The sequence below is a fragment of the Diorhabda sublineata genome, chromosome X, assembly GCF_026230105.1.
Source record: "Diorhabda sublineata isolate icDioSubl1.1 chromosome X, icDioSubl1.1, whole genome shotgun sequence".
Lineage (NCBI taxonomy): Eukaryota > Metazoa > Arthropoda > Insecta > Coleoptera > Chrysomelidae > Diorhabda > Diorhabda sublineata.
In genome coordinates, this window is record NC_079485.1 from 33,432,496 (window position 1) to 33,460,424 (window position 27,929).

General features: G+C 30.0%; 1 protein-coding gene across 3 annotated transcripts in view; it reads left to right on the plus strand.

Annotated features, from left to right (window-relative positions):
- LOC130451732 (lachesin-like) overlaps positions 1-27,929 on the plus strand; it is a 272,197-nt gene that overhangs the window by 46,501 nt on the left and 197,767 nt on the right. For all 3 annotated transcript variants that reach the window (XM_056790946.1, XM_056790945.1, XM_056790947.1), the window contains exon 2: positions 26,475-26,536. The gene's annotated coding sequence lies outside the window, so the exon portion shown is untranslated. The remainder of the gene's footprint in view (positions 1-26,474; positions 26,537-27,929) is intronic.

The window sequence follows — 27,929 nt, forward strand, 5'->3', positions numbered from 1 at the left end:
ATACTAAAAATTTTTAAGCGAATATTTATAGAAACCCCAAACCTCAGTAACATATCAATGATGCTGCTCATGAGAATTTATAGTAGATAGCCATTTAAGGAGAGTATATAACTTTCATAACTTAAAAAACAATAGAAAAATAGAGCTGATTTAATTTACTCACCGGTCTACCAGTGTAGGAAACATCATAACATATGACTACGACACAAATAACTCGATCAGGTTCCGAACAATGACGGTAATCCGAACATTCGGATATCGTGATATGGTTAACCCGATCATAGTTTTCAAAAATTCCTGTTGTAAATTGTTCGATAAAAATTGTAGTTAGTAGAAAAATAGAAAATCCAAAATTGTATTTAGGAAGTGACATTGGTTTTATATCAAATGTTTTGTTGATGTCGGTCTAACAATTAAAAAAGTGTGTATCGGATTTTCATGAGACTATTGTTTAAAAAATATCTCAGTTTTCGGCTTTTACCAAATTTTTCATCAAATACAGTAAATTTAATAGAAGATAAAACATACTGGTGGAAAACAACAAAAAATGTCTAATGTGCAAAAATGAACACCTAGGTGATGGTTGGTCAAGCCCTGGCCAGATAGAAGGGCTTGACATAATGCAAGAAATTGCATTTTATTTCATATTTGTGTTTACAAATGAAAATTACAAGACTGAGTAAGCAATAAAAAAGTGGTCAGTGCATCACTAGCAATGATTATAACTTTTGTTCCTTTCTTTTGGAGTGTGATGGACAGAAACGAGTATTAATCAAAATCTTAATCTCAAATTTCATTTAATATTTTGTGCCTAGATCAACAATTAAAATAAAGCTAAGTTTCACGAAAGTCAGCTGATCTGTTAAGCCAAAAGTAATTTGATATCTCCCTAGAATTGCAACTTGCACACAATAAAATAACATCAAACCGATATTGTTGCAAGTACGAAAATTTGCATGGAACAATTAGCTGACCTGCATCTGCGCATGCTTTTGATCAAGAAATATTTCGTCTTGCATTACATTGCATGCTGTATTGCATCATGTCAAGCACATAAGATAACTAAGAAATCCCTGACAAGAGACGTAATATCAGCAGACCAGAAACTAATTTCGTGCTAGAATTTCAACTTGCAACTTGCATCAAACCGATAATGTTGCAAGTGGGAAATCTTGCATGAAACAATCAGCTAAACATCATATACGTATACTTTTCGTTGAGAAATATTGCGTCTTGCATTGCATTGCACGTTATCTTGCGTCATGTCAAGCGGCCTTCAAGATTATATAGAAATAGAAATGGATGTGAACCAATGTGAATTATTTATCTTGATAGTGAATCATTTTGAATATTTTGCAACAACATATTTCTTGACCACTACATCCCATGCACCTTAGATGGCTTAATAGTATGAACTCACTCCATTTGGTAAAATAATAGGAAATTATTAGCAAGATTTATTATTAACGTGTTCATATATGACATTAAAACAAAATCATCATCAACCAACGGCCTTTTTTCCCTTTAACATTTTTGTCACCCCTAACATGCAAATATCACTGGCTATTGCTACTAATAATTCTTCAGTGGTGCAAGTATTGACAGTGCAGCTGCTTGTTTTTATTAGTAGGTTACCGATAGGTCTGTAGCGGAATCGCGCAGTCACACCTTCTCCATGTTTCAGTAGTTTACATTCCCTGCACGCCACTCCGAAATTACAAATGGATGCCATTTAATTACATTGTCTTGGCAAGTAGTTATAAAAGTAATAGGCCGGGCTGGGGCCCAAGAAACGACGAGTAGAGAGAGCGCCTTTTGCAATCAGACTGATTTAAGAACGGGCGTCTATATAGGGCTAGGAATACTTAGTTTCAGGGGCATAACAAACAAAGTTTTTAATAAGGGTGACACTACAGTTGAAACTCTCATCACTTTGTATAAAAAGACTTCTCAATCTAAATTACTTATATGTTTCAATAAATCGGAGATTCATACATTAATAACATATAAGTAAATACAGCCATCGTTGGATGGTCCAATTATTTATTGAAAACAGATACGTACTTGTAACATCAAAAATGTCACCATGAATATCAAGAATTGTCACGTCAAATTATTTTCGAACAATTATACTCTACATAATTATCCAATTATTTTCATATGGCTATTAAATTGAATACTAGGAATATGCCCATTCTAAATAAGTTAGAAGTTCTCGAATAGTTGTCATTTTCATTTGAATTTTTTCATTTAAGTTCACTGGACAATTTAATAAAAATTCGTATCTTCCAATCTCATTTCACTGTTGTTAGCTGGCCTCATAGATTTCCATAATACCCAGTGTTTTCATTCGTCTTAATTTGATGCTGTTTGCTGCTCTATTGACCTAAAAATCTGTTATTCATTTCATTGAATATCGATGTGCAATTATCCTCCCTATTTTTTCGATTGTCACAATTCTCTTTCTTATCTTTCTATTTCATGTTTATGTGAATTAATTCCTTTTGACAATTTTCATTTACTCCCATTTGAATTCAAAATACTTTTGTGGAATGTTGGGTGCTTCATGCTGCTCTTCGCAATGTATCGTTCGAGATTAAATAGCGGTGGAAAATTCAGTGTTAATGGGGAGAAAGGCCAGTTATAGCCTGGCTCGGAATTAGCGACCATCTGCAGGGGTACTGCACTACGATTGCGGATTACACTATAGCGATTTCTATTAATACAAGTTGAACTTATAAAATGAAAATATTAAAGTTGAAACTATTTAAGTCTGCAACGACTGCGATAAAGTATTGATGAAAATAACATCTCCATATATATGTACACATAATCTACTTCCCCTTCAATGTTAGTTTATTATTTTTTTAAATAAAACTTCAGTATACTCATTTCTTTGAGTCAATTCCTACATTTCTCAACTCACCCTGTATGTAAAGGGTGACTAAACTAATACGCTGCGAGTTGAAGTGATATATCAGCCTTATAAATCGTTAGTCACTATACCACTTCTCATTCGTTCATTCTTTTTCGCAAGAACGCTTTTTAACTATTACCAGATTCTTTACTTCTTTTCTTCACACGCTCGCTCAGAATTATGCTCTACACCGTAAAAACTTGGAGTAGAAGTTGGAATATTTCTACAGAATTACCAGAAATTATTTGATATCATCATTTAATCGAAAAAATGATTTGGTATATTATAAGATGAAAATTCAAATAATATACGAATATAAATTTGTACCTGGTTGCTTTGTAGGATTCCATTCAAAACTTTGAAAAATCTGTTAACCTCTAGATTTCAATCCTATCAAATAATAGGGTACTTGCATTTTTTAAAAAGTATTTATTTTTTGTTTATTTCATAAGTTTACGTATAGATAAAACATTTTTCTATATATAAGAATAAAGTGAACCTTCTTTAGGTTAGGTTCTCACATTATTACATAATTAAGTTAAAAATTGAAGGCATAATAAACTTAATCACGATAAAATATTAAAATAAGTTAAATCAGAATCTTACTTACATCAAAATGATCCTGGCAACAAAAATAACTACATGTTGCAGGATCGTCAAAACTACCAGCACTTTCAAACTATTTTTGTTGTATACTCGAATTTCTTAGCATCATAAAAAAACTTTTGTTGTATTTTACTCGTGGTATTTTTACATCCTGGCACAAAACACAATTTATATACCAATTTTAAAATTAATGAAAGTTTAATAATAACTGTCGTATTCACTTTGTATCATATGTTTAGTGTTTTATTTTATACCTATGACGTCACGTGATATAGCGGCCTTACTCAATTAATAAACAACCTACAAAATTTTTCAATTTTCATTTTTCCTCTATAAATATTGATCAAAGAATTTAAAAAAAATATGAGAAAAGTTGTATATAAACTAACCAAAACTATTTTTTCTCAAACCATGCACATCTCAATTCGAGTTCAAGTAAATCATCTATCTGCTTGTTGCGGATTCTAACCCAGAATGAGATTCAGATCAATTTCCGATCACTAAATTGTCGATAAACATTTCGAATCTAAAACATCTACAAGAACTTTTTGTACGTTAAAGATATTTATTAAGTTGTATAATGGATTCTAGATATTTTATAATTGTTATTGAGCAGTAATCAACGATTTACCCCCTCACACAGAGCTTCCACTGAATTTTCATACCAATAAACTATTTTTATGCTGAAATGATGAAAAATATGATAACCGCCAACCTCACTAAGCTATAAATACGTTGATCATGGGAATTAATACTAGAGAGCAATTTAAGGGATATAAAATTTAAAATTTTAAAACACCATAGACAATGAAACAGTCTGTCAGGTGATCCTGTCGTCCATGCAGGGCGCTTTCATACATATATACAGTACAATATGAATCTGCATTTTTAAATGAATTCACTAATTAATTTTTTTGAGAAATCCTTGGCCCTATTGATTAGTATTTTCAATTGCGATCTTTGATATACTATATTAACTACAGTCACAGTTTGGAGATATATCGTCATTTATTTGGTTGCATCTCAACAACGCAACAGTGTAACCTCTATACATATATCTTTCATATCCTGCTACCGAAGCATTTACCATTCATCAATATTTTTATATAGATAATCGGTTTATCACTGTTTCAGTTTTCTATTTCGAATATAGCCTCTAATTAAACGTTGGTACCTACTCACAAATAAAATTTTTGGTCTGTAATTTAGGCCCAGGATATATTTAACTAAGCGAAATTTCCGATTTCTTTCTTATGAATAATCATTTTGGTATGATTATCATAATATAGTAATTGGGAGGAGCTGCAATATTAAATTGAATATGAAGAGAATTCCCAACGATCTTGATTCATATATAATTATAGAGAAATTGTAAAAAAATAATCGCAAGGTATTTATGACTATATGGATCTTTTTTAGTACTACAATACTCAGTATTTTTCATAATAAGATGGTTTGATTTTCCATCATCTTAAGACACCCTCAGTATTTTATGTTGGCATAATAGTTTTACTCCATCTAATTTTTTCAATATGTAGTGAGCCAATCCATACAAAAAGGTTGAAAACACAAAAGTTCCTACCAATATTTTTTCCATTAATACCGAAAACCTGAAATACCAAATTTCTGACAAATTTAATTTTAATTTTAATTCAAGCATCCTTGGGGATTTTTCCCATTGAATTTAGTCCGTTCGCTCATGGTTATAGAATATCTCTTTAAGGCACTATTCCTTCTTTAGCCACGCATGTCTGTTATCTTGTCGGTGAGCATTTGCTATCATTCTCATTTTTTTATTATTTTGTTATGTTTCTTCATTATTGGCTCCGTGACTCTTCGTATTAGGCTTGGTATGGCTGTGGAGATATAAGAAATATTGCAGAAGCAATATTGTGAAATATATCAAACCAACGCTGGAACGACTTACCAAACATTCGATAGCAAGGCAACATATGAAAGAAAGGAATAGCAGGTACAAACATGATTGAATAAAACAATACAATTAAAAAAACGGAAAAGTAAAATCACGAAAACTGTTGATTGAGTACTACAATATAATTTTGATATATTGTTTTTAAAAGAAAGATAAATTTTGACGTTTCGGATTTTCTTTAAGTCTGTATCAAAGACTAATCTTTCTTATTTTAATCAATAAAAAAAGACGAAGCAGACAATGTTTAGAAGTCAATGGCGGTATTTTTGAGCATTTATTGAAAGAACGCACGAATGTGTGTGTGTGTGTGTGTCTAAATGTTTTTGATTTTTCTTCTTCTAAGTCTTTATCGAAATATTTTGATAAAATCTTAAAGAAAATTTTATCTATCTTTTAAAAATTAATTAAATAAATTTTAAAAACAGAAGAGTCCTGAAATCAAGAACATATCAAAAGGTCTAAGAAATAAGAAATCAATGAAATATATATATATATATATATATATATATATATATATATATATATATATATATGTGTAGTTTTTATTAGGAACGTGGCAAGGAAACACCAAAGTGGATTAACCTCAATATATTTTCCGATCTTTCGAATACTTATATGTATTCATCGTCTGGGAAATAATTAATTAAGTTTTCCGGTAATTTTTGATATTACTGGAGCTTTTAAAAATTTTTATACTCATAAAATTCAAAATTCAATATTAAAATTGACGTTGATAGAAATATTTCTAAAACTTCTCTTTTCGTGTATTAGATTCCGTTCCAAGAATTTTTGGATCCTTATAATTGAATTTATGTTTTATTAACATTTCATAGTTTGTTAATGGAGTTCATTTTTCTTCACATTATATATATATATATATATATATATATATATATATATATATATATATATATATTAATCAATAGTTCACATTCTTCATAAATGTCAAAATATAAGAATAAAATCAAAATAGAAATTTGTTTTGGATGAATTTCTCTTTAGTTCTTACATATGTAGCAGTAATCAATGAAATTATTTGTAGTTTTATTAGAATTTACAAAATAGAGCTATGAATTTCACTCAAATTATTCTAGTCTTTTTTATCATTTATAGCTTTTTCCTTCATATGAATGTGAACCATTTCTAAAAATTTTCTTTTGGTGTATTAGATTCCGTTCCAAGAATATTTGATGATCTCTTAGTCTATTTTCCAAATAGACTAAAATTGTGACAGCGTCACAATTAGTACAAGGCACTTGATTTATAATATTACTTCTTCTGTTTTTTGATGTTCTAGATTTTAATTCAGTGAAATAGTTGGATAAATTATTATGTCCTTCATGACTAACATCATATTTATCATGCTTTTCTTGAATATGTTGTTTATCATGTTTTCCGTATATATATATATATATATATATATATATATATATATATATATATAAAATTTATTTTTCAAAAGTAACAATCAGAAATGCTTCAATGCTTCGAAGCAATGTTCATGTAGGTATACTCACAGACTTTGAAAATTTAGGAAAACAGACGCGTATCGAATATACCGAAAACAAACAAAGTTCAAAGAAAATATTGATATATTCGTTGCTTGTATGGAATCAGATATGTTTTTAAATAAAACACATAGGTGCGTATATTTTTCGCCAAAATAATATTACAGGAAGTTTGATTTATAAAACAAATAAATAGTGTGTCGATTACTATATTGGTCATAGATCTATTAATTGCCATATCCCTCCCTCTCTCGCCCCTACAGTGGATAATTTTGGAGACGGGATATTTAGTAACGTTAGGCTATACAAAACAGGAGGGAATTATATTATACTGGAGATCCCTATTACAACCAGAAAGTATAGGGTTACTATTATTCCCAAAGCAAGATGAAACATTTCAATTATATTTTTTATAAAACTTTGTTTCGTCTATGTGAGAAATGAATTAAGTGTTTGTTTCTAATGTTGAACAAAATCCATTCCCTAATAAGGGAAAATATTAATTATCGAAAATAATTTATTAAATTATTTTCGACGAGTATCGTTTGGTAGAGTACTAACAGAAAGTGAAAATATCACTATCTTCTATATTTATAAAACGTTCATGGTATGGAAATAATAAATGTTTGGGTAGTGTTGAGGGTAAAACCTAAAATAGCCGGAAGGGTTTCGCCTGGCTCGCCGTAGCCACTCGACAGCGTTTACAAGAAATCAATTCTGACGAAGAGAATGCTCTCAACCAAATCCAAATAAAGGAATAGGTTATTGGCGATAAGATAGACGAGCCAGTTGACTGGTATCGTATTCTTGTGTAGTCCAGGAAATTGTTCACATTCATTATTTTCCAACAACACAGTGTTACATATCCTAAAATAATTTTTTAAAGAAGAAAGATAGAAAAAGGGAAAAGCACAAAAATGGCAAGCAAAAACTAAAAAGTCTGACAATCTGATATTACGAATATTTAAAACATGTAACTTATTATTACTAAATTAAATAAACTTGCCAAGTGAAATTATATGTAGTATATACATAAATTAGGAAAAACGTTAAAAAGAAAAATTATACATTAATGAGCATTAAAAAAAGGATTTAAATGTAGGACATATAATCATTTCTATTCATTGTCTTACTATGGCACGCTATTACAATGTCAGACGTTACTTTAGTTCACGGTATTGCAACCTCCAAGATAAATCAGATTGATTGAGATGTGACAATTGAGTAAAAAGATATTAATAGTTTTGAAGCGGTAGGACATAACGGAGATATTATTAAGAAAGGTAATTTTTTTTTTCAAAACTGGAGTTACAGATTATACCTATAAAAAATTGAACTGAAAATGGTGCATTCACCAACCCTAAAGGAAGATGAGCAGAAAATATCATTTATAATACAGTACCATCTTTGTACGAATATTAGAATAAGGGATTGCTGTTTTTCATAGAATCCAACTCTTAATGATAATTAAATATAAAGTTTTATTGTTAAGACTGCCCAGGCATATGTTGTTACTGTAACATTCACGCCAGTCTCTAATATAGTATAGTACTACATGATACTTAACAGATCCAGTAGTTGGACTTTAATTGCGGTACGGGAACAAAATTGAATTAATAGCAGACTATTGAATAATCGTAGAAAAAATACTAATCCTAAGTGATGAGCAAGACTGGTCTTGGTCTTCCTTTTCTGCAACAGTTGGAGGCCTGTACGATCAAGAATAACTGGTGTAGTTCACTCGTCAGTTTTGAATTGCATAAAGTTACATTTTGAATTGTTGTTAACTAGTGTTACCACAACATAATAGAACATTGTCTCGAATTAACGCTATAATTATTAGATATAGGTTGAGACAACTTATGGTTTCGTCATGTCATATAATATATTATAATAGTGTTAATGATTGAAATTGGAAATTATCTAGAGCCGACTAAAGCTTCTACTGCCACATAAATGTTCCTCATTTCAAATATAATTGAAATCGTAATTAAGAATGCTAACTTTTCAGTTTTCTTCAAGATAATAAATGATTTGATAACATGTGTTCATTCTACCAACAAAAAATATTATATACTCTAAAAAAACTCTTGGATCTCACCCTATATTTTATGACTCAATTACAATGCTTCTCATTAATTTTTTTAGGAAGTTCAAGGGTTATAATAAGAGGAAATAAATGATGCACTCTAAAGAAACTGTAATATTCAGTATGGCCTCCTCTTTTTTGGAATAGTGACTGATCCTCCGCGATATTGAAAAAGTCTAATTAATAACTCTCATGAAATAGTGTTCTATTTTCTTTCAACCTCTCCAATCAGATCCTGATTAGTGATCTGTAGGTTTGGTCTTCCAAGTAATGGTCTCTGCCATATCTAATATGTGCTTAATGGGTTTCATATTCGATGAGTTTATTGGCCAATCAAGTATTGGTACAGCTACCTTCATAAATATATTGGACAATTCTTGTACAGTATCTACTCCGGTCATGGGTTGAATAATTATCCTGAATACATTTTCGAAATAAATACTTCTTATTAACGTCCGCGGAATGTGAACTTTTGTTAGATAACCCTACATAATACATCCGAAGAAACATGTCAGTACCTTCACGTTGTGCTAGCACTCGTCAATTCAATTCTGTGTAGAAACCAATCAAGTCCTCTCTAGCCCTATCTATGTGTAGTTTAGTGAATTGAGGCACTTGTAGAGGTCTTCTGCGTCTTAAATTAGCAACATCAAGTCTACGACGAAATGTATATCCTGAAATAAATATTCCATAAGTTTATCTAAAATGTACTCTGACTCTGACAACTGGAATCTTTATGTTAGAGTTGCGCCGTATAAAACTGTCTATCTACTAAGCGACCCCTTGCATTAGTTGATCACGATTCTGATATGGTTTATATTATATTCACTGAACTATCAATATTGTTTTGCCTAGACTATCACGGACTGTATTCATTACACATCCACATCAGAGTTTCTGATGGAGAATGGGTATCGGCACCCTCCGCGCCCATATACAGTATAAGCTGCCTGCATTCCTGTTTGCATCGCCATCGCATCGCCCGAAGAAAAGGGATTGAAACTGCTTAAATATTGGTTGGTATTTGTCAATCTTGACGGATTATTGGAACAGCAGAATAACATTATTACTAAAATTTATATGCGTTCTTCCGTCACTGAAATTGATTTCTCTACGCAAAACAAATCACTAGACATACATTAAAAATATAGGTTGAATGTTGCAGCATTTATATTGTATTTTCCAGTATTATCAAATAATTGATTCTTTTTTAAATAATTATTGTATTTATTCCATTGTATAGTGAGTGTTAGTAAGTTGTTATGAGGTAATGATATAAAAATATATTTCACGTAAATAGTAGTCACTTATTTTTCAAATGCTTCATATACCGAAGCTACCACCTCGTCTTACTTTCATAGAGCTTTCAAAATTGTGATTTGTTTATTTAGGTTACAGCATCAAAAACCACATATTTAAATACTTAATAATCTCTTACTAATCAAGGTTTTCTTTTGTTATTTGTTGTGGATTACAGAAATAATAATAATAATAATATCATGGGGAGAATACTATAATGTATCTAGTTTTTTTTTTGAGATTAGATATTTCTCACAACTGGAAAATAAACTTTTTATCCACATGCTTGCTCTTTACATTTGAACACAGTTTCAACCATTACTATTTTTGACGACGTTCATTAATAAATAAATTAATCAAGTAAATGTTTTTCTCGTTGTTTTATTATTTAAAATATATAGAGGGTGTTTCTATTTTCTACCTACAACGCTCTACCACAGAGATATCTTAATAAATGATTCATGCTGAAATAGTAATACGAACCCTTATGGGGTCTAGGTTATAGTATATAGGGTGTTAAAAATTTTAAATCGAAATAAAAAATTTGCCATAAATCAAGAACGCCTTTAATTTTTTTTCAAATTTTGTAACTAATATGCACCTTAATGAAGTAATATTTTGACATAAACAAACTTTGGAAAAATTTATCCAGTGCCGCGCTGTCAGGGTTAGTTGTCACTTTTGTTGTTTCTTACACTAAGTACTTCATACAGTTCCATATAAGCAAATCGATAAAATTTGAATCAGGTGATCTTGGATGCCAACAATTGGGTCCACCCCGACGAATCCATTTTCTCAAAAACGTCTGTTTAAGTAATTTCTTGTCGCTGCAGAAAAATGAACAGATGCACCATTGTCTTGAACTGAAATTATGGCCAAATACAATATAAGGAATTTGTATAAATGTATAAAAATAATAAAAATACAATAATTAATTACATTTTCGGTGGTTTTCATTATTGAAATTTGTATTCTATGAATTTGAAAATTTTTACAAGAATTAATACAATTGAAAACCACCGAAAATCTTAATCAATTATTGTAAGTGAAATTTTATTATTGTTATACATTTATACATATTTCTTATATTGTCCAAGATGATGGGACATCTGTTAATTTTGCTGCAGCGCCAAGAAATTACTTAAACAGGAGTTTTATATATATATATATATATATATATATATATATATATATATATATATATATATATATATATATATATATATATATAATTGAAAATGAATGTTATTAATTCTAATACAGTTTCTTTATTAAGTTTGCAATTTTCACTTATACAGCTCCATTTATGTTGTATGTAAGGCATACATTTAACATTACTAAATAGGAATATTACCTACACCTAATCCTAATTCTTTGATTTTAAAGTTTGGGGACAATCAATTTTTTTTCCAAATTTGGGATATATATATAGTATTATGATCTCTGCGTAGTATAAACTATCCAGTTATTGGCAGTAGACTATAATTATTGGAATAGCAATTTTTCCAATTATTGGCTGTAGATAGTACTTAGTTGGCGTGCTTCCTAAACTAGTGATTGTCCTATAACAAAATATACAATTTTCTTCTTAAATATCTCATATCAAGATAATGAATAATCAAGTTTCTAAAACAGAAGTATATTATGTATGGATAGAAAAGTAGTGGATATTACTCAAACATGATTTGAACATGAGTAAGAAACAACAACTATATCCACAGAAACGAAGGTAAACATTGTGACTAAGATATAACAATACAATGTTAATAAATAATACTCATTAATTTAGACATATAAGTAAAAACTTTACCTTTGTAAAAATCTTTCTATATTCCATGATTTTTTAAGTACTTTATGTGAGATGCCCCTAAACAATTTTTACCTCTATTACCATAATTTATCAATAAAGACAAATTGTGTTTGCATAGGAAACAAAATCCTTCGTAGAATATCACATTATTACTAGGAAGAATGAATCTACTCATCAATGTTTGACAAGTATTAGTACTCAAAAGAGATTCTATATCATAATTGATTTTGGAGTTATACGAGAATATATTGAAAAATTCTTAGCCTACTACAAAATCAAACAGAATATCAATGTCATATATTTTCCTCTTAATTGGATACATTTATTACAGCGGAGTTGCAACGTCTCTAGACCTTTCCAAAAATTGTTTCTTATTGTTTTACAAATCTGTCCTCCACAGCTTTTATTACCCCCTCGTTGGAAAAAAATTTACAACCTTTTAAACTTTTTTGCAGTTGAGGAAAGAGATGATAGTCAGACGGAACCAAACCTGCTGAATAAGGGGGGTTTTTTAGTAATTCAAACCCTAAATCACGAATTTTTTGCATGGCAACATGAGATTTGTGTGCAGGGGCGTTGTCATGCAAAAACAAAACACTTTTGAATAGCTTTCCGCGTCTTTTCCCTTTAATTTTTTCCCTTAGAGTGGTCAGTAATGTCGAATAGTAATCTTCAGTTATTGTTCTATCCTTATCCAAAAAATTAATCATGATTACACTGTAACTTCTTCTATTGTTCGTTTCTATGGTAAATATTTTGTTTATGCATGGAACTGGTCTAGGCTAACTACATATCAATACATCCTCGTATTGTAATATTTTCGTTCGCTTGAATAATATTTGTATACCACCTCCATACCTTTAAAAACGAATTTTGTAGAATACATATGACACTGACATAAACATTGAATCATCATTTTCAAACGTCATTTCTAACATTTCTATCTCATCTATTTATACACCTTTACCATATATAAAATCAGTTACCAAACTTTGTGGAACCTTTAAACAGTATAATGTTAAAATAGCGTCAAACCCTTAATATTCAATCTTTATTTAACAAAGTAAAAGATAAAACACCAATGATTAAATTGCCTAGCATAGTATATGAAATACGTGAAACTTGAAAACTGAAAAAAACCACAAAAAACATCTATTTTCAGAAACAACATATTTTGCCCAAAATGATCAATACATCAGTAAGAAAACTGATTTAAATAACCGATTTTGAAAAAACAAATTCTATAAAAATTCAATAAACAACTAACCTTACCTAACTATAGAGTTCAACTTCACTTATAATGACATAGCCTATAAAATTTCTTGACATTTATATTCTAACCAATAAATATTCAACTACATTCATAACGATCTACCATATTGAAATTTAATGCTATCCATAAATTTACCAATCAATATTGAACATCATTCACTACAACTTATTTTTATCTAACCTATAAAAATTCGATGTCATTCATAATCTAACCAATTAAAAATTAATAAAAATTCCTATTGTATGCAGAATCAATATTTAAATTAATCAATATTTCTATGAACGTCAATTTGAATGTTGAATTTTGAATATTATGAAATTAAAAATTTATAGAAGCTTTAATACTATTCAAAACCACCTAAAATCTTAACTAATTATTATAAGTAAAATTTTATTATTGCTTATACAAATTTCTTACCTTTCACCTTCATCATGAATATCAAAATAAGAATGAAATCAAAATTTATAGCTCTATTTTTCAAATTCTACAAATAATTAAATTGATTACTGCTATATATTTGAGATATAGGGAGCAAGGAAAAATCAAATTTTCTTATTATAACAAAGTTGTAAGTTGATTTTATCCTTATTATAAACGTATACAGAAGTAATGTATATATATATATATATATATATATATATATATATATATATTTCAGTCCTTTTCTTTATCAAAATTCTTTGATAAAGAAAAGTTGTAACGTCAAAATCTATCTTTTTTGTAAAAATTATCAAAAAAAACTAATTTTAAAACAGAAGAAAAAATCAAGAATATTGAGATTCATTAATATATGAGAAGAAATTTATATATATATATATATATATATATATATATATATATATATATATATATATATCTCAAGAATATATATATCAAAAATATATATTCATATTTGTAAGAAATTATGAATACTATTATAACACACCAAGGCATATCCCAATATTGTCTGATCTTTGCAAAATATGTATTTTCTGAACCATCATTCTTCAATTTAGAGTAAAAGCGTGACCTAGTGGATTTTTTGGCGTCACAGGGTAAATTAGTTCTCTGGTTTATATATGAGCCAATAATCCCTTGCAATTTTCCAGAAACGGGCTATAATTTTGCGCAAATCACTTATTCTGATTGACTTTAAAATGTAATCTACAAACGCAAACACCTTGAACAAATCTAAGAGGTATATATTGAGTTTGATAACATATGGTGTTTTTGGAACATTTCTGAACTTAATTAACAGAATACATGCAATCAATTACTTATATGGAACTATGCTAAAGTAATGTACACCGTTAAATACAGAAATCGAAAAATCTATTCATTTAACCTGTATTCAAAAATTAGAAAACTATAGTTCAATTTTAAGCAAAACAGATACATAGCATAAATAATGATTAAAAAGTTATCTGCTCCATATACTTCCGGACTGAAATGTGCTGAAATCTGCGGTTTTCGCAGAAAATAAATAAGAGGTTTATATAAAATCAGTTTTGCTGAGCATTTATTTTAGTATACTAAGTGACATTAGAAGTGTTCCAATCAAAAGTAGTAATTTATCAGCCTTGACTTATTATTAACATATATCCTTATATCCTTACATCACACATGAAATGATAACACTTCTGTATACGTTAAGGCACTGGTCAACATTTTAACATGTAGATTCAAAATGGTCAAAATTCGGTTTTTGTAAGCATGTGCAAGAAAGAAAAAATTTATTCTAATAATTATGGATAAAATTAAATTTTTCATAATGTTATATACTCTCAATAAAGTCAAGGCTTTGTCAAAAAATCAAGATCAAGAGATTATTTCTTTAATATATAATACTTCCAAGGTCACGGATCACATATATAAGATTAATTGTAACTAGTTGGTATTGTGTTTCCAATACATTAGCAGTACACAACTACATTATCTCCAACCCATAAAATACCCGAAGTCAATAATTACTACTTACAATTTTATTCCTACAGTTACCCTCTCTGCAAACAATCTATTGGAATGAATTTATTATAAAGTAATGTACAAAATTCATAAATAATACCATTTTTGTTTTCGAAAGAAATATATAAGAAAAGGAAGTCTTAGAGAACAAACAACAAAAGCAACTTGAAAGTCACTGGATCTTACCACTCTTGATTTTTTTTATGAGGCATCCAAAAATTGGGTCTACGTTAAACTGCTAGATAATTTTGAAAACGAACTAGACATTCATATTCATATAACATAAAACTTTGTGATTCATGTCTAATTTCATCTTGGTCTATGTCAGATAGTGAATGGGACAGTTCATTTCGATTTTTATTAATTTTACTATTTATTAATAACTTGCTTATCAAGAAAAGGTAATGATTTTTCAGTAATTTATACATATCTTTTAGATTTTGAAAAAACAAATAATATAAAAATTCAAGGCCTTTAACAACCAACACCTGACCTATAAATTTTACGTATAATGACCTAACCTATAAAATTTTTTGACATTTATATTCTAAACAATAAATATTCAACTACATTCATAACGACCTAGCCTATTGAAATTTATTGTTACATAAATTAAGCAATCAATATTGAACATCATTCACTACGACTTATCCTCATCTAACCTATGAAAATTCAATGATATTCATAATCTAACAAATTGAAAATTAATAAAAATTCCTATAGTAACCAGAATCAATATTTCAAGTAATCAATCTTTCTATCAACGTCACTTGGAATATTGAATTTTGAATCTTATAAAATTAAAATTTGAATTTATGCAACTTGACGCCACCACAAATCTCAATTAATTATTGTTAGTAAAAAAATTTTATTATTGTTATACATTTATACATATTTCTTATATTGTATTTGACCATAATCTCTGTCCCAGACGATGAATACATAAGGATTCGAAAAATCGGATAGATCGAAAAGATACTAATGTTAGCCCACTTTGGTGTTTCATTGCCACTTTCCCACCGCTCATAATACAACTGACAAAGACTTCGTTACAATACACACACACACACACACACACACACACACACACACATATATATATATATATATATATATATATATATATTTATGTTGCTTAATTGAAAATGGTATTTACATATCCTTTTATTTCTCTTAATTTATCATTTTAGTGTTGTTTATAATTTTTTTCTGGATAATTATTTCCTTTAATTGCAGTTTTTGCTCTTTGGATAGCTAAGCATCTAAATTTATAATCTGATAGTTGGATAGATGTATCAGCTAAACTTTATCACTGATCTTTTCTAGACAAAGAATAACATGAATTAAAGTTCAAATATGTTGTGGACCAAGTCTATTCCTGTGCTTTTGTCACTTAATTTCAGTTATTGATGGAATATTATTCAGTCATTTCAAATTAATATTGCTCTATGTAGATCCTCAATTTAATAAAATTTTTTTACTGATTTTTCAGAAATATATTTATTATTTTTTTTACTTCATTCAATTTCTATCATTTATATTCTGAGTAAATGTTTGTGCAAGTTTGGTTGTTCCATTTAATTGAAGATATATCCGGGTTGGTATTATTTTCAGCTCGTTAGGGTATCAAATAGACCTAAAATATGGGATTCTCAATTTGAATGGGATTCGTGAATTTCAACGTGTGACCGAGATGAGTGAAACAGAGACGAGACCGTTGTTTCGATGTCGATGTCGAAGAAACAAAAGAGATAAAGCGCCATGTCTCTTGAGATTGGGTTGATGAGTACCTCCCGCGCAGCTTTTAACTACTCTGCACCCGATATAGCGTGGTTACTTCTGGATAACAATACACTCCTGACTTATAAATGTCACTGCAGGGATTGTATAAATTGATGTCTGAGAAGAGAGGAATTAATTTTAGTCGCCCGTTCGGAAATTTGCCAAATACCATTTTGGGATTGCGAGTCAGGCCCGTTAGTGCGTTCCGCCTACTCATTACACAATCCGTTGCTCCAGTCCACAGCTATTAAGGAGACAAAACACTTACTTTGAATATTCCAACATTAGCATCTACAAAATGATTTTATAATAGAAAGGGCTTTTCATTCCAATAACTTTTTATACAACTGTATTCGATACACAGGGTTTATCTGTAATTATTAAAAAAACAGTTTTCTCATTTAGCTGTTAGTTTTTAAGCTAAGTTAATATTTACTAAAAGGTTAAATAGTTCCATTTAAAAATATATTTGTTGTGAAAAATAGTTTCAATTATAAAATAATCATTGTCTGAAATTAAAAATTATTAGCTATTATGTGTATCCTATAGTTTGGGAAGAAGTGTAGTTTCAGCGGCACGAGAAAATCCTACAAACATTCCCATATCTTCAGTTCATGACATAATCTATCGTTTAAAAAATACGTTTTTACGAATTAAATCACAATTAAGATTGCAGAAAAGAAATAATCATCGTACTGAAGATATTTACATTAAAGTATAAAATTTGAATTAACTCCTATAAACGTACCATCCTTGGCTAGCAATACACCTATCATAACTTCGTGAATTTAGTGGGAGCCTTTCTTTAAGGCTTCTACATTGACTTAAAGCTACCATTTCTTTGTTATCTCAATGCCTCAATCGAATTGAACTTTTTTTTCAGAAAATTTTCCATTTTAGTGGAAAACCAGAAGCTAAATATTGTTAATAAAGGAAATGTAAACAGAGCGAAATATTTTTAGCGGCCAAAATTTTGTTAAATAAAAGCATTTGGCACAGTGCTTTGTCATGAGGTGAAAAACAAATGAGTTGAAGTAAAATGACACATTTTACAGGTCTCTCTATTTCCATATCGTTCCATATATTTCAGTATTCCAGCCTACTTCTACCTTCTGAAACCAATTGCAAACATCTATATATCTACATAGATATATCTCAATACTTTCTGAGCTGTGGAACTATTTGTCAATTAGAAACAGGACTTAATGCATTGCTATATATTCATGTTTTATGATAGATACTGCTAGCATATTATCACTAAAGTTGCTAATTACGTTACTAAACTTCGAGAAGGCCTTTTTAAAAGAGGAATTACTCGTTGAGAAACGTTTATTCAATAATTGACAAAACATAATTTGATACTATTACAAGTTTACAATATTTATAAGTTTTACAAAGTGCCTCTTCGGCGTTATGCAATAAAGCTTAATAAACAATGTTCATTAATGTAACTCCTCCGCCCTAAGAGAGAACTTATAGGGATGGACCAGAGTTCGGCATGTTCGCTGTTTCTCGTTCGGGTTGATTCTTCTTTCTTCTTATTTTAATTATTAGATATAATAGAATTGAATAAAAGCTCATACTTTGAAAATGAATGGCTAACTAATTTATCCATCCAAATACACAGGTTTCAGGTTAAATCTATCTGGGGTAAAATTTTTGTATGAATTTTTAATTTGGGTAAATCAATGTTTTTATATTTGGGCACTTTAGATTTAAAAGTTTGCAGATTAAAATTCTCTATTAAAATGTCACATTAGTTATTTAGTTCGATTATATAACTACCGTTCACAGGAAAGTTTGTAATGTTTTTGTTGCAGCTTTGTTTGACTATAACACTATACGGGGTGATCAAAATCCAATGTGTGCTAAGGTCTGTGTTCTCTACTAAAAATTGGAATATAAAACTATAAAACGTTCGATGTCATTTTTTGGAATTTTAACTTTTGTGATCTTGTGATTTTCGTATGTATCGTGAGATATATCTAGTTTTTGATATAGATTTGGATATATAAAATTTGATGAACTCATTAATAATTTTATCTTATATAGGAATTCCTTGGTTAATGGTTTCAAAAGCTGAATGAATAGTTGAGGAATTGGATTTAGGGGTAGAAGGTTTCGTCCGGTCAGGTTCAGGTGTATTAAGTTCGTCTCGTGAATTTGGAGGTATATTAGTAGTATTTTTAGGAGGCTGTAATTGTATCTCTGAGACAATATTTATTTTTGATTCATTTTGCTCATCGGTAAAATTGTTTTCTCTTTCTAAAGAGTTTTCGAATTCTAAAATTTCGTCATTTGCGTCACCAGGGTTATTAATAATTGAATCGGTTTCTAAAGCGTTAATTGGTATTCTACTTAGATAGTCAGATACAACATTAGCAGATCCACGTTTGTAAAATGTATTATAGTCGAATTCTTCTAATTTCAAACGCCATGTCACTAATTTTGCGTTGGGTTCTTTTCACTTGAAAAGCCAGTATATATGGGAAACTGTCATCCATACAAATATGGTCGAAAGTGTTTGCAAACCCATACGATTGCGAGTAATTCCTTTTCAATCGTAGAGTAATTGATTTCTGGATCGTTCAGGGTACGTGAGGCGTAAGCTATAGGCTTTTTTCAAGCATTTCGTCATGGGTTTGGTCAGTTTGGCAAAATTTGGTATGAAAGAGCGGTAATATCCAAGAAGTCCAAAGAAACTTTTGGCTACGGTTTGGGTTTTGGGAATCTGAAAGTTTTTGATTACAGAATTTTCACGGGATTAGTTTGTACTCTTTGGGGGTAATGTAATTATATGACCTAAGTATACAATAGATTTTTGAAGGAATTTGGATTTGTCGAGTTGTACCTTCACGTTAAATTTTCTCAGTCTGTCAAATATTTGTTTAACTCTCTGTATGTGTTCTTGAAGAGAAGTACTGTAAATTAGGATATCGTCAAGGTGAACAATACAGGTTTCGTCAGTAAGTCCTCGTAATACGTTGTTCAATACGCTTTGAAATGTGGATGGGGCATTATGGGTGGAAGCCATATGAAATAGTTAGCTCTTCCTAGTCTGTCCATGATCTCGCTTATTTTTGGGATTGGATAACGTTTTGAATGGTTTTTTCATTTAGTTTGAGGTAATCTATTTACAGTCTCCTTTTTTCCTTGCCGGAAGTATCTGATCGCTTTTGGATTATCCAAATAGGAGCAGAAAACGGAAAAGTAGATTCTTCTATAATACCATCTTTCAACATTTTTCCCATTTGTCTCCTCGCTTCCTCTCGATGAATTTCCGGGAACGGATAAGAGCTAGTGTATATTGGACTATCTTTGGTTAACTTAATTTTATTTTTTCAGTAAAACTTAAAGGAATACCTTCACAATAAAAAATGTCTCTATATTCATAACAAAGTTTTCTTAACGCTCCCTTTTCTTCTCTATTGCAATGATTTAACCTTATATTTTTTAAATTTTCTTTCAATTTATTATCATTGTAGTTATCTAAGTTTATTTCTGATTCTACTTCCATTTCCTCTAAAAAATTTACCTCAACTAAATTCAAGGGTCCAATGTTAAAAGGTTCATAAATATCTTTCTTGGCAGGGTTCTCATTTGAATTCATTATTGTGGCTATTGCAAAATTATTGACTATATTTACTAATGCTTTTGGGTTGCAAGACCATTACATAACTATTCGTAATCTAATATTCCAATGCCATTTTTATCATTAACTGGTAATTTTACAACTTCATAAGTACGACCTCGTATTATTAAAGAATAATTTTTTATATTTTTATCATCATCTGTACCAAATATTAGAGAAATAATTGCATTAGGAGTGATGATTTGCTTTTCACTAAGATTAACAGTAGCATTTCATTCTTTAAGTAAATCTATACCTATGATTCCATAAAATTTTACACTAAACTTGAAAAGATAAAATTTGTAAGACTCCTGTAATTTAAAAATATTTAACAATGCAATATACACTACTTGATTGTTAAGACGAATATTTTGAGGTTGATTAAAATTGTGTGGTGGTTGTGAGGGTTTTTGTACCGGTTTGTAATTTTGGTTTGTGAAATGGATGACTTGAGTTGGATAATCGTAATTTGGACACAAATAACTGTAAGACTGATTTGTGGGAGAATGTTGTGTATACCTCGGCGGATGTTGGAGATGCGTTATCAAATTAGGTTGAAATGATTGTACATTGTTATGATTTGTGGGATAATGATTGAGATTTTGCGTTCTAGTAGGTGTAACTCTTAAACAAGGTTTGAATGACACATTTGAATTCAAATTACTCAATATTTGAGTAGAGTACAAGAAGTTTTCTTCTTCTACAATTAAGCTCATTGACTTTTCTAGACTTTCAGGTGATCGTAAACGTATGTTAATGTGTATAGGTAAAGGTAAGCCACGAACAAAAGTTTTTAAAGCTAAATTATGGTAGTTCTTAAGATGTAATCTTTTCTCACTTAAGTCTAAATGTAAAGTGTTTAATTTAGAGATAATGAGGCTCCTAGAATCTTGGCATCGCATATTAAAATTGTAAAGGGTTTCACTCTTAAATGGTTTTAGGTTAATAAGATCTTGAACCAAATAATTATTGTCTCGTTTGATCTCCAAAACTTAAATTTAAAGTTTGTTTGATTTCATCCCAAGTTTTTAATTTTGTGCGCGAACCAATTAATATTTGAGTTCTATCTGTTAATTTTCCTATAATAGCTTCAAGTAAAAATGTGTATCTGAATTACTAGCAAACACAGAAATAAAACTTTCACAATTACCTATGAATATATTAAGCGAGTGAGGGTTTCCATCAAAATTTGGAATTGAATCTAAATATAATTTAAGTAATTGGTAGTTTAGACCTGATGTGGTCATTTTTAAATCTATTTTGTAAACTATCTTCACTAGAACTATTTTCAAAATTATTATCTTCGCTTGGTCGTAAACTAAAATGTTTTCAAATAATATATTTATGTTTTCTACTTTAAATTCGCTAGCAAAATATATTAACGATTTTCATTTATTCGTGTAACTACTAATTTATTCAATGTGGAAAAAGTAAATAATAATGAGCACTTACGTTAGAACTGAAGCTATCATATTCTAGGGGTCCTAAAAGTTTGAACGATGTTAGTTCCTAACCCAGGAAAATCGTGGTCTTCGTTTTCTAGCTCTTCTGAAGTTCTTCAATAGTGTCGTCCACTGAAATCGCTCGATGTCCACTCGAACTATTTGTAGTTTTTATGATATGCACTCGAATTCACAGTAGTTTCCGTACACAAATTCGAATATTCCGGTTAATCGTTGAAACGAAAAATTTCCCGTGCGTTACGTAAATTTCAGAAATATCCTACGTACTGCGCGAAAACGAATTACACGTTGAGAAACTTATATTCAATATATTGACAAAACTAAATCTGATACTATTACAAGTTTACAATATTTATATGTTTTACGAAGTGCCTGGATTGCGTTGCAATAAAGCTCAATGAACAATGTTCATTAACGTAACTCGCTATTGTAGCAGACTGACCAATCGAAACGCGCTCAACAGCATTAGGAATTGCTGTTATACAAATTCAATTGCCGTACTTACTACTTGGTGATTTTTCTATTAAATGTTCTCAATCTGCAGACTGTGTTTGTTGTATTGTTTTCCTTTTGTATCGTGTGATTATTCTTCACGCATCCTTAGTATTATGCATCAATTCCTTTGTTCCTCATATCAAATCTATAGAAATTATTGAAATTATTGTGTTTTGTGTTCGACCACTTTTCAGTTACTCTGTCATATCAAATTGGTATGTGTGCACTCTCACCCTTTCATAATACATTAATATACAAATGGAAATGCATTTGATATGACTATGTGTTTTGAATATCTAGCATAAGCAATGGTTGTTGCGAGAGTATATGCTTGACAGACAACCTAATTCTAAAAAAATATAAGATTGGTTTATAAAGTTTGCAAAAACCCAATAATATTCAATTTGTTGCAATGATATTATGAAAATTATACTAGGACGTCACATATTATCCGATTTTAGCATAATATTGAAAGATGATAAAATAATTGCATCGATAGAAATGGTTCTGATAAGCGACTGGATCAATGAACTAGTTAATTATTATTCTATAACTGAAATTTTGAATTTGATATACTGTGAACGGTTGACCAATAACCATGGAACGCTTTTCAGTAATAATGGAGTGAAATTGTACAATCGCTACTATTGTTATAAACAAACTCATTCTGACAAAGAGTAATCATTATTCAAAATCCTTGTGAGATGTGAAAACGGAGTAAAAAAATTTATATATATATATATATATATATATATATATATATATATATATATATACATATATACATATTTATTATATTGTACTTGACCATAATTTCAGTTCAGGTGTTCCAGCAAGAAAACTTAGCTCAAGTCGCCACCTTGCGATAGCACCAATAATTTTATAGGAAGGTGATTTATGAAATTATTTGAATTGATTCTATTTGCTGTAAAACACAGCACGTGCATATAGCTTTATGCATTTGTGGAAGATCAAAGTTTTATTAGTGTTCCATTTGACGTGATTTTTTTGTTAAAAAGGTAAGAAAATTAGGGTTCCACTTATTTCATTTGTGGTGTGAGAGTTGGTTTATTGTCTTAAATAAATAAAACGCATAAAACCTGTGTGGCATTTGAAAAAATGATATGTAAGTCATTTTTTCATAAAATAATAATATGAGATACAACGAGGATCTTAATATGAGATATCTTTGGAGCGCTTTTATTTTTTAACAATTCCTAAGTCATTTTTTGTAGCATCCTTCCAGTAAAGGAAAGATGTACGCGGTAAAAATGGTTTCAAGGGTTTTTAACCAGACACCCACAGTTATCGGTACGAACACCACAGGTAATATTAGTTACAGGATTTAAGGTATTTAATGCCGAAAACGTTGCACAATTTTTCGAAATATTTGAAAAGGAGATGGAAATTTTTCTCCATACAGACTATTAAACCTTGCAATAACATCTCAAGAGAGAGGAAAACTCCTTAACGTTGTTATATCTATGCTTCTGGTACTTTGGTTCCATCCTTATTAGTGTTTCCTCGTAAAAACATGGCAGAACATCTTATGAAAGGTGCACCTACTGTAGCAATATGGGCTTGCCATTCATCTGGATGGATTCAGGCCAATATTTTTACACAGTGGTTTTCACATTTTATCAAATTTACTAGATCAATCAAAGATAATCCAATTTTATTAGTGCTGGATAGTCACTATTCCCATACAAGAAACATAGGAATCATTGACATGGCCAGAGAAAATTATGTTTCAATTTTGTGCTTACCGTCACATGCTACCTATCAGATGCAGCTACTTGATGTGGGTTTCATGGGACCATTTAAAACATATTACGCTGAAGAAATAGAGACTTAAAAACAGGTCTCTTTCCTTGCAAAAAAAATTTCTTCAGGGATACCAACTTTTTGGAAGAAGAACAAAACTCGCTTAAACAGGAAAGAACTAATAATGAAAATGAGCGTACTTTAGATTAGGCTCTTGAATTTTCCTAAGTGTAAGAAATATATAGCAATTTCCGCAGCATTATCTGATTCTATCAAGATCAAGTCTGGTAAAGATGATTTGCTTGTCTCTCCAAAAGAAGTTTGTCCAATACCATCAACGTCTTCCCATCATGGTGCAAATTATAGTGGATGGAAAGGCAAAGTTAGTTTAATAACATCTTCTCCATACAAGAAAAACTTGGAAGAATCAATCACAAAGAAACTAAGAATAACACAAAATTGAAAAACCAAAGTCTTCAGGAACAGCGGATAAAGTACCAAAGTATCAAAAAGTACCAAAAGTACCAAAAAGGCTGAAATAATATCAAGCAGCTCAGATTTAGAGACTTCGTACATTATGACGACTCGACTGATGAAGAGGATGACAATGTTGCTGAATGTTTGTTTTGTCGAGGAAAGTTGTCCGAAGACACTCGAGGTGAAAAGTGGGATGTATGTACTTGTTTTATGTGGTACCATGATAAATGCGGCAAGGTTGAAGGCACATAATTTGTGCGACAAAAATCAAGGGAAAAAGAAGCTTCTTTTCGATTAGATTTTAGTATTGTAATAGTTTCAGTCCTTATGTTTTTTACGTTTAGCAGAATAGAAACAATAATTTTATTTTGGTTTTTCTATTTTCTATGTTTCCTAACATGAGACAGTCTTTTATTAGGAACCCATACAATCTCATATTTGGAGACCAATTTTGAAAATAACAAAAAGTGACTTTTTCAGTTGTTATCATTATTATTACTCTTTTCTTCAACAAAAACAAAAAGGTGTCTTATATTACGTGCTCTTTACTTATTATTTATGTTTCAAAGTAGCAGCATAAGTTCTTCAGAAAATTACATTTTCAGCTTGCAATAATGAAAATTAAGAAGAATTTATACGACAACAGATATCGGTATCAATACACTCTCGTAGTATTGATTTTGTGAAAACCCTCTAAATATATGTTGTAGTGTTTTTTGTCAAAGAGAGTAAGTACACCAACTCGTCGATTAAAGAATAGGTGCGGAAAGAAAGTACCTTGAATCAAAGATATGGGTTATTAACACTAAGGAGTGACCTCACATTATTGTAGAAATAACCAACAGTGGTAAAAGTTTTTCTAGGTAGGTACGCATTTTTGGTATATACAGCACCAATATACAAGAAAGGCACTTAAGTGAATTTTCAAAAGAAATAGCTAAGACCATATAGAAAAGTGACTAGGTTGGGAATTCCGGAAGTATTCACATACACACACAATGTTCAGTACCACTATAACAGTACTCACTATTACTCACCTGTCTGATGCGTGTTCCGATAACCAAGTTATTCTCTTCAGAAACCCAAAATTAATTGAAATAAGTATATTTGTATGTGCAAAAAAAAGAATATCAACATTATTTATAAAATATTAGAGAGTTTCGGAAACCAACACAGGATTAAAACAAAGAAATCCGTTACTCAGCACGTAGTAATTCCATGTTAAATTGAGTAAACTAGTTGAATCAGCTATATCGGAATCAAAATTTGACTAAATTTCGTTCTTCGATACAAAGGTTTTCATTAATCATATAACTGATTTTTCAAATATTAATTTTAGTACATGAATTGTAAAAAATTGTAAATTGTATTATGTTATTTCAACATATAAGAGGATCAGGCGGGAAAAACATACCTAATAAAGTACACAATTTAAGCATCCTTCAGATTTTATTACGAATTATGATTTTAACTTTTATTGCAGAGAGAAGTACCTTCCAGTTTCTGATGAGAAACATCATTCAACTTCCAATATTACATATATAGGTGAGTTTTTAGTTTCAATTTTTTCATCTAAACATGTTTTGAGCGTTTATGAAACTTGTTTTTTTTTTGAGAATTGCCAGCTATTGATTCTTTAGTATTCTTTAATAGTTAATTTCCTGCGCCTAAATAAAAATTAAATAGTAATTATCCCAGAGACGGTCTTAGCATTGGTCGTTGAAGTTTTTTTTTTGGAAATAAAACTTTATTATCACATCTTTTGTTCATTTACTCATGAATTGGGTATATGGGAAAATTCATGAAACCGTAATAAATATGGTATCAAATTAGACAGTAAAAGATAATTCATAGTTAAAGAATATACTGCAGGCATCGATTAACAGGATATCTGCATTCTTAACTGGTTTATTTACTATAAAGTAAATAATAATTGATTTAGAAACCTTAATTCTAATCTGCTGCCACGTAATTACGTTGGTAAGAGATTTTTTCTCTTTATAGCAGCATATGGAACTCTTCGACTACGAAAGCTGTCCATACATCCTCTATTTAACTTAAAACCAAGCTCCTTATCTCTGTTATGCAATTTCTGCCAATTTCTTTAACAAAATTAGAACAAAATCTATGGATACTATGCTGGTTTGTTCATTCCATTAGTGGCAGTACTCTGTCAACTTATTTTGTCTATTGGTTATTTCATAAACTTATATCGTTCAGCATCTACTTTATGAATCCTTATCTATAGGCTTTAAAACAGCATATAACTCAAATTTGTTGACAAAAATTGTATTTTCCTTCTTCAATCATTTTTTCAGCACGATTGTTGCTTATAAATAATAAAGTGTAATTATTCTTTTCTCGTTGAAGATTTCACCACAACTTTTTTCATATGTTTTATATGTACGAGTATATGTATATTATTTGTTATCATTTCACAAAGATTTACAACTGCTATCTTGATCGTGTATTTGTTAAAATCTCTTATCACGGCAAAGCTTGAAGATCTCACTTATAAAATGAAGTCCCTAGATCTAGTGAAGTAAAATAGGATTATATTAAACGTCTAGGTTTAAACTTAAATAAAGATTCACTTTTTACTGAAACGTCCCTGTACCCCACAGAAGTGTAAGATACTCGGCCCTAGAAGATTATTTCCCAAGGAACTCAGATGTGCTTGCTACTTAAGCTCTATTTCACTTTCCTTCTTGTGACATTAATCGACTTCTCAGCTTTTGAAACGGTCTCTGATGTCAAGCGAGGGTTGTAGGGCCGTTCAAAGGGTAATTTTTTCTACATTCTCTCGATATGATTTGTTTTATTCAATTCACTAGTTTGTGTTTGTTAGTTGAAAAAGTAGCTGGAAATTACTGAAAAATGTGTTATTTATTCTAATTCTAGTCGCTTTTCGGCAGATTCGTGCACACCCTTTCATTCA